Here is a 9069-nt window from a genome sequence, read left to right on the forward strand (position 1 = left end):
TCGAATCTGCAACTATTGGTTCATCGAGGGTTGCATAATAATTCAATAACTATGCGATACATATAAATAGTGGCATCACATGTACCATAGGAAAATTCCTTCTCCAATATACATCTCATACTCTGGCAAGATATTCCATGCACTATTATTTCATCAGATCACATAGGATATCCACACCATAGATGAGCGGTGAATCCCCGACTACAATGCATTGGCTACTATGTGTGACGCAATTATACCCAACCTCGCCACCTGATGACTCTCCTGGAGCCGATAAATGAGTCAAAGCACAGCCCTAGAATATAGAGTCTTAGTGTTGTCCCAGGTCATAAGGACTAATGGTGTACAATCACAACCACAGACTTATTCTCTCGATGAATAATAACCAATTGGAAAGTCCGAGAGAGGGTTGTTCGGTATAATCATCATATGACTATCCATCTGCATGTTTGGACATCTCTATGCTCTAACCAAGAAACGCAGTACACAAAATCACAGGTGCTAGTTTCGAGTTCAAGCGACCTTTATCCATGTTTTAGGCGGCTGAATCGACTAGGAACGAATTTAGATCATACAATGTTTACAAAAGAGTTTCAACATCTAATTACGATTCATTTGTATTAAAGTATAATCAAGGGCTTTATCTATGCTGATTGCAGGGTATACAGATAAAATAAACAAGACTATAAAAAGTTAAATTATATTAAAATAAAGATTATTTATTTCACTTGAGTCAATAAATTCCCTAGCCAACCGTTGGCTTGCAGGGCATCTACTCTAACATTAACTGTGGAAAGAAGGGACATTTTATTGCAGAATGCAATAGGCCAAGAAAGAAGGAAAAGAAACCAGTTGATAGAAGACGGTCTAAAGACGACCAAAAGTTCACCAAAATAAAGAATCAACGAGTCCTGATCGCAGAAGAAGATAAAGGTAAATGGGCTGACTCAGAGTCAGAAAGATCCACTTCTGAAGAATCAGCCAGTGAAAGCGAATATGAGACAGTAAAGTGTCTCATGGCGAATTAAGAACCAGAATCCAAAGAAAAAATGGTATTTAACTTTGACTCTATTGAATTCACAAGAGAATACCTGGTCACGGCATTACATGATATGGTAAATGAATTCAAAGGACTATCGCAACAATTAAATGAAGCCAAAGCAGAAAAACAAGTTGACTCTCTCTAGCTGTTCTCAACAAAAGGAGGTTGAAGGTTTAAAAGTAAAGTTAATTATGCTATCGGCTGAGAATGATGACCTGTGTAGACTGTTCCATGCCACTTAAAAAGAAAACAAACGGTTGATAAACATAGTCAACACATGGAACAAGTCATCTGCCTCTCTTAACAAGATGTATGAGATGCTGAAACCGATCGGGGACAGAACCAGACTTGGTTATAGCATCAATGAATGCGGCACCTCAGGAGCACCAACTCAACCGTTATTAGAGAAAGACATTTTAAAACCAATTAAATTTGTCAGATGTAGTACGGTATATGAATATGATAAGCCTGAAGCTCAAGGCATTCAGAATGTAAATCTTGAAAACAACAGAAGGCGATGTGGTTTAGGATACGTCAAAATTGAGAGTGCTAAATCCAAACGATCTTGGCTTAGACGCAGGCCAAAAACAACCATTCACAATGGTTCAGTTTGTGCCCCCAGAAAATCAGGCTCAACCGGATGTCACTCAAAAACGAGACCTAACCATTACTACAACAACCGAACTATTCAAAAGAGGTACAGATTGAGTGCCAATGACAGATGGTCAAAAAAACATACTAAAAAAGAAAATACATTGCATACACCACCTGATTATGCACATAACCACACTCATCTTAGGACACACCATGAAAAATCCTTCAGGATAATTCAAGTATGGATTCCTAAGGGTCTAATAAGCTCAGGACCCAAATAGGAAAGCGTACCAATTTCTTATTTAAATAATTTCAGGCATCGAAGAAAAAGGACTTAGAAGAATCCATCTGGTTTCTGGATAGTGGTTGTTCCAGACACATTACTGGAAGCAAAAGTTTTTTTTATCAGAAGTAGTTAACAACAGAGGTCATACGATCACCTTCGGTGATAATTCTAAAGGTAGAGCTATGGGTAAATGTAAGATTATACATGACAAAATTATCATTAAAGATGTACTTCTTGTGGAAAATATGTGTTATAACCTGATAAACATAAGCCAACTATGTGACAACGGTTACACCGTTGAGTTCCACAAACTCATATGCACTGTTAAATCTGCCGCAAGTAACACTGTGCTAACTGGTCATGGAGAACAAAATACATATAAAGTAAAATGGAATGATGATTGTCTTAATGCACCTACTTGCTTCATTGCCTTAAATGGTAATAAAAATTGGCTTTGGCTCAAACAACTTAATCATCTTAATTTCAAATCCATTGCTACTATTAGCAAGCTTAAAATAGTAGCTGGCTTGCCTAACATTGACTTTGCAAAAGATAGAATATGCAAAGCTTGTCAACTAGGTAAACAAGTCCGCTTAACCTTCAAAAAAAAGGAAAAAACTCATCAACAAGATGCCTAGAACTTCTTCACATGGATTTGTTTGGACTGATACCGGTTATGAGCTTAGGGGGAAAGAAATACACTCTTGTGGTAATTGATGATTTCTCCAGATTTACGTGGGTAACTTTCTTAAGCTCTAAAGATCAAACCGCGGCTCAACTAATCAAGCTTCTCAAAAGACTTCAAAATGACAAAAACTTAATCAATAGACAGAATCAGGAGTGACCGAGGAACTGAATTTCTGAACCAATTCCTGTCATCTTCTCTTGAAGATCATGGCATAAAACATGAACTGTTAGCTGCAAGATCACCTCAAAAGAATGGAGTAGCTGAAAGAAGGAACCGCACATGAGAAAACTGAATCAATAGACAGAATCAGGAGTGACCGAGGAACTGAATTTCTGAACCCATTCCTGTCATCTTCTCTTGAAGATCATGGAATAAAACGTGAACTGTCAGCTGCAAGATCACCTCAAAAGAATGGAGTAGCTGAAAGAAGGAACCGCACATTAAAGGAATCAGCTAGGACAATACTAGCAGAATCCGGTATCTCACAACTGTTTTGGGCGGGGGCCATCAATACAGCCAATTATACTCAAAAACAGTGTATGATCAATAAAAATCATGAAAAGACTCCATATGAAATCTGGACCGGCAAGAAACCAGAAATTGGATATTTCCGCATGTTTGGCTGTAAGTGTTTCATTCATAATAATGGCAAGACACAACTAACCGCATTCGATGTAAAAGCATAATGGTGTCTTCCTGGGATACTCAGCAGTGAGCAAATCATATCGAGTTTGTAATAAAAGAACTCTCACTGTTGAAGAATCCATATATATTGTAATTGATGAATCATCCATTTTTCATGACAATAATATTAGCAGCATTCATGATTTGATTAATAAGCTTGATGCTACTGACCTTGAAGCTAGTAGTGATGATGATATAGATTTGAGAAAAACAGGTGAACACATTTTGGAGCAAGATCCAACCGCTCAAGAACAAACTCAACAGACAAATGATCCAAAAATTATTCTAATTGAGGAAGAGACCCTAGTACAAGAAGATGAAATCACTCAACCAACCGAGCCAAACCCATATGGACCATATCTCTTGTGGAAAAAGGACCAAGCACTTGAGCTGGTTATCGGTAACCCTATTGCCCCTCTTAGAACTAGAAATCAAATATAAATGAGTTTATGCATACAGCCTTTGTTTATCAGATAGAACCTATGTAATGCCCGAGAATTTGATTACCGTAATCGGAAATGATTTGGGTATATTTACCGTAATCTGATATTAATATGAGATGATTTCTTGATTAATTGAAGTGATTATAGACGGAACGGAGTGGACCGGAAAAGACGAGAACAGACGCGAAACACATGTGCGAGGGTGTGCCTTCGCGCACATGCGCGGCGTGTAAGCGCGAACATGCGCGGAATGTCCAGAACCTTGGGCGCATATGCGCCGAGATGGGCGCGCATATGCGCGAGTATTGAAACGCCGAGACAGTAGGTCTCGCGCATATGCGCGACTTGGGTGCGCGCATATGCGCGAGCAGTCCAGAAGCCAACGTTTTGGAACAGAAGCTTTGGCGCATATGCGCCGGATTGAGGCGCGCATATGCGCCAGTAGTTGCGAAGCCTATGCGAGTAACTCCAGAGAGTCTCGCGCATATGCGCGAGGCGATGTTCAGGATATATGCGGAGACAGTAGGTCTCCCGCATATGCGCGAGTAGTCCTGGAGCCGAACAGTGCTTCCGGCGCATATGCGCGGATTTTGGGCACGCATATACGCGAGTCATGCAGAACCAGAACAAGCCATTTGGCCTCACCATGCGACGTGTATATATATATATATGTACAAACATTTGCAGATAATAAAAAAAGAGGAAATCGAAGGAATCTTTAAGAAAATTCTCCGTGGCATTTTAATTGCGATTTTGCAAAATTCGTCCGTTAGATTTCTAATCCGACTTCAGTACTGTGTTCCTATCAACGAAGGCTACAACTGGACGTATGTTTCGTTACGTTTTGACATGTTCTGAAATTATGATGTTGTTGGAATTGAATACACGTCATATATGATGTTCTTGACATGTTATACATCATAGAATCGAAGTCAGATTAAGAAACGGACTGATTATGGAATTGTTATGATTTTTTGAATTGATTAACTGAGATTCGATATCAGATTGGTGTTGTTATTGAAATTATGAATTGCACCGATATTGATTATGAGTTCTGGTATTATATCTGTGGTGTTGGAATTGACGGGGTTATCGAGACTGTAATGTTATGCCGTCGAAACATCAGTTGATTGATATTGATCAGATTCGATATTGATTGAGATGGTATTGTGATATCATATGTCGATGGGTATTGATCAGATTATGTTTTGATTTGAGTATTAATCAGAACAGGTTTTGAACTGAGTTATATACTGATATTGTATCTATTCGATTGTTATTATCAAATTTGGGTATGGACAGAGTTGACTTCAATACTTCATCTTCGTCGGACCGAGAAGATAAATGTATAAATTAATGTTGAGTTGGGATTGCACAACTCGAGTGAGGTTTGGCTCGAGTTTCCCTAAATCACATACTTTACCTTATTGTATTGATTTGATTGATGTACTTGTTCTCTAGATTTATAGATAGCAGGTATTAGACGAGTAATCTTGTGACAGAAGTGCCTGATAGTGGTGGGATCGCCACTGGCACATTGCACGATGTCACAAGATAGTGTATTGGCGATTGTGCCAAAGTCTGTCACCGGATGTTTGGCTATCGATGTGGATAGAATTATAACTTCTTCTATTACTGATGATCGATATTATATCGATGTGGATAAAATCGGAGCTTCTTGATCGGTACCGTATCAATGTGGATAGAATCATAACTTCTTCTATTACTGGTGATCGATATTATATCGATGTGGATAGAATCGGAGTTCTTTCTATTACTGGTGATCGATACTATACCGATGTGGATAGAATACGAGCTTCTTCTATTACTGGTGATCGATACCATATCGATGTGGATAGAATTGGTATTTCTTCTATTACTGGTGATCGATACCCTATCGATGTGGATAGAACTGGAGTCTTTTCTATTACTGTTGGTCGATATGGGAATGCTAACCTCTGAAAACCGGGATCCCTAGACTAGGATTGAGTCTAGTCTTAAATGTGAAGTCATGAGTCTAATTGACAGTTACATTGATTCATGTTGATTATGTTCCTGAATATGGTACATATTGATTTATGTTCCTGATGATGGTACATGTTTAGAATAGGATTTATTCTTGATATGGATTTATATTCTGATTTGAATACATGTTAGACATATCTGTTATATGCTTTTATATTGTTTTTATGATTGCATGTATACATGATTTATACTGAGAATGTAATTCTCACCGGAGTTATCCGGCTGTTGTCTTGTTTGTATGTGTGCATGACAACAGATGGGATAGGATCAGGGTCAAGAAGAGAACGAGGCTGTACTAGATAGCGTGGAGATCCGGGCTTCGAAGCAACTTAGGATTCAGCACTGATATATAGTTGAACCTAGTTGAATCCTGTAGATAATACAATATTTGTATAATTATGTTTAATATGTAATTTGAATTGAATTACATTACGTTTCCGCTTTTTATTTTAAAAAAAAATTTAGACCCTGTTTATTATAATTGGTTGAATTACTCCTAAAGACGATTAATGAATGAATTAGCGTCCGGGTCCCCACAACCTAAGCAAATCGATTATGCACTGCATGAGACAAACTGGATAGAGTTTATGCAGGAAGAACTCAACCAATTTGAGAGAAACAAAGTCTGGCATCTAGTTCCTCGTCCGAAAAGTGTACATGTTATTTGCACAAGATGGGTATTTAGAAACAAAATGGATGAAAATGGTTCGATAATAAGAAACAAGGCTAGATTAGTGTCTCAAGGCTATAGGCAGGAGGAAGGAATGGACTTTGACGAATCATTTGCTCTTGTAGCTAGGCTAGAAGCAATTAGAATATTTTTGGCCTTTGTAGCATTCAAAGATTTTAAGGTATATCAAATGGATGTTAAATCTGCATTCTTAAATGGTTTGCTAAACGAGGAAGTATATGTAGAGCAACCACCTAGATTTATTAATCATATTCATCTTGATTATGTTTATAAATTAGATAAAGAATTATATGGACTAAAACAAGCTCTAAGAGCATGGTACAATACGTGAACTAAATTCTTTCTTGGGTATGGTTTCTCAATTGGAACGGTTGACAAAACTTTGTTTAAATTCTCAAAAGATGGTAACTCGCTCTTTGTACAAATATATGTGGATGACATAATATTCGGATCAACTAATCCTAAATTATGTGCCATATTCTCTAAGATAATGCAGGAATAGTTTGAAATGAGCATGATGAGGGAACTAAACTTCTTTATGGGGCTGCAAGTCAAGCAGTCAAAGAATGGTAGCTTCATTAATAAAGCCAAATATACAAAACATATGCTGAAAACGTTTGGAATGAAAAATTGCTCTCAATCGACAACACCAATGAGCTCATCAATCAAACTGGACAAATATGAAGGGGAAATGTCACGTCCCGTGTCCGAAGTGTTGGTGACATCCGGCATTGTTTCAAAATTTCTTGAAAACAATTAAGCTAAGTATAGAAATTCCAAATAACCAGTCTTTTTCATAACTAAAATATTGTCTTTACATTGACAATAGAGTAAAAATACATCAGAGTTGCGGAAGCGGAACTAAACAAAAGGTAAATAAAATCTTGATTCTTGCTCATCGACTACCATACCCAGAAAGCTTCTTGTTCCTCCTTATTCAGTTGCTCTTCATTTTTATCTGAAATTTGTAAATGGTGAGTTTTTTGGGAAACACTCAACAAGTGCGGGGTCGATCGATTTCCAATGATACATATAGAACTTAATCTTTAAAGCATTTCTTTAACAAACTGTCAAATCTTACCACTTTCAACTTATCAACAGAAACGAATCGAATATGAGACAGAGGTTATCAGACGATTCAGAGCAGTTCAGAAACAGATCAGAACAATTCGGAACAAACACAACACTGTTACTCATCTCATTTCAATGGTCAAATTGTCCCCAACATGTTAGTTCTCTAAAGAGTGAGGCCAAAACACAGTTTTATACCCACCAATGGGGGCCGGACAGAACATGGTTTTATACCCACCAATGGGGGCCATTTCAATTCGAGTTGTAAGATTGCATCACAGAATTCAGATTTTTATCGAACAGAACTTATCAAAATTTCAGATGGATACAGCGGGATCAAAGAATTTCGAAGAACAGAAAGAACATATCATCGATCGAAATTTTAAAATATAACAACACTGATTTTAAAAAATATGGACATATATACAAGCATGTCATATTATTTACATACAAAGTTTTAAAATACATGAAGGTACGTAACAAAAACACATTTACCGAATTTGAAGGTACGATTCGAAATATGCAGATTCTTGAACGAAGTTTTCTTTCGAAAATTCGACAGCGGTTCGACGTATCTTCTGAGCACTTGGACTGCACGACGCCTTCTTCCTTTTTCCTTTCTAGCCTTGGCCGAAATTTGGATGCCTTTTGTGGAGAGGAATAGTCGAAATTTTGTATGCTTAATGGAGCTTTTTGGTGTGCATTTTATGTAGCATGGAATGAGATATTTATAGGTGCCAAAAAGGCTTCTTACCTCCGCCCAAATGGACGTCCACTTGCTCCCCAAGAATTGAAATGAATGTTGTCAAGGCCAACTCAAGCACCAAAGGTCACATAGATTATCTAAGGATCATTTCTTGCACCATAAATATGTCTTAGCCTCTCCTCCCTTAGTCCCTTCATTGGCTTTCTCAATGGTCATTTCTTGTATAATAAGTTTGTCCAAACCTTTAGCTCTTCCCTTAGCTCTCTCATTGGTTATCTCAATGGTCATTTCTTGCATAATGTGTTTGTCCATACCTTTAGCTCTCTTTTTAGGACAAGCATGGTTGAGCTTCCTTGAGCTGAAAGATCGGGTCCTTGAGCTGGGGTTTTACTCTTCCAGTGATGACTCTTCGATAGATGTGGTTACTTGCAGCTTGGCTTCCTTTGGAGCTACTTTCTTGAGTTAGGTTAGCTGAAAATTTAAGTTCATATTCGATTTTTATAGTTAGAATGAAAGTTTTGAACTTAGTTTAAGCTTAATTTCGAGTTTGTATTTCTTATGTGATTCGTTTCGGAAATTCCGGGTTCTCACATTCCTCTCTTTTTATTGAAAGTTTCGTCATCAAAACTTGGATCAGCTCTTTCTTTTGAATAGATGAGGGTATTGTTAGCGCATCCTCTCTTCCAGTTCCCAGGTTGCTTCCCTTTCAGTATGATTTGACCACTGTATTTTGACATATGGGATTGTCCGGTGTCTCAACACTTGAACTTTTGTGTCCACTTTCGAATGGGGACCTCTTCATATTTGAGTTCTTCATCCTGATGTCCTTCAATCATCCG

This window comes from Primulina tabacum, chromosome 4 (genome assembly GCF_025594145.1).
Source record: "Primulina tabacum isolate GXHZ01 chromosome 4, ASM2559414v2, whole genome shotgun sequence".
NCBI classification, from domain to species: domain Eukaryota; kingdom Viridiplantae; phylum Streptophyta; class Magnoliopsida; order Lamiales; family Gesneriaceae; genus Primulina; species Primulina tabacum.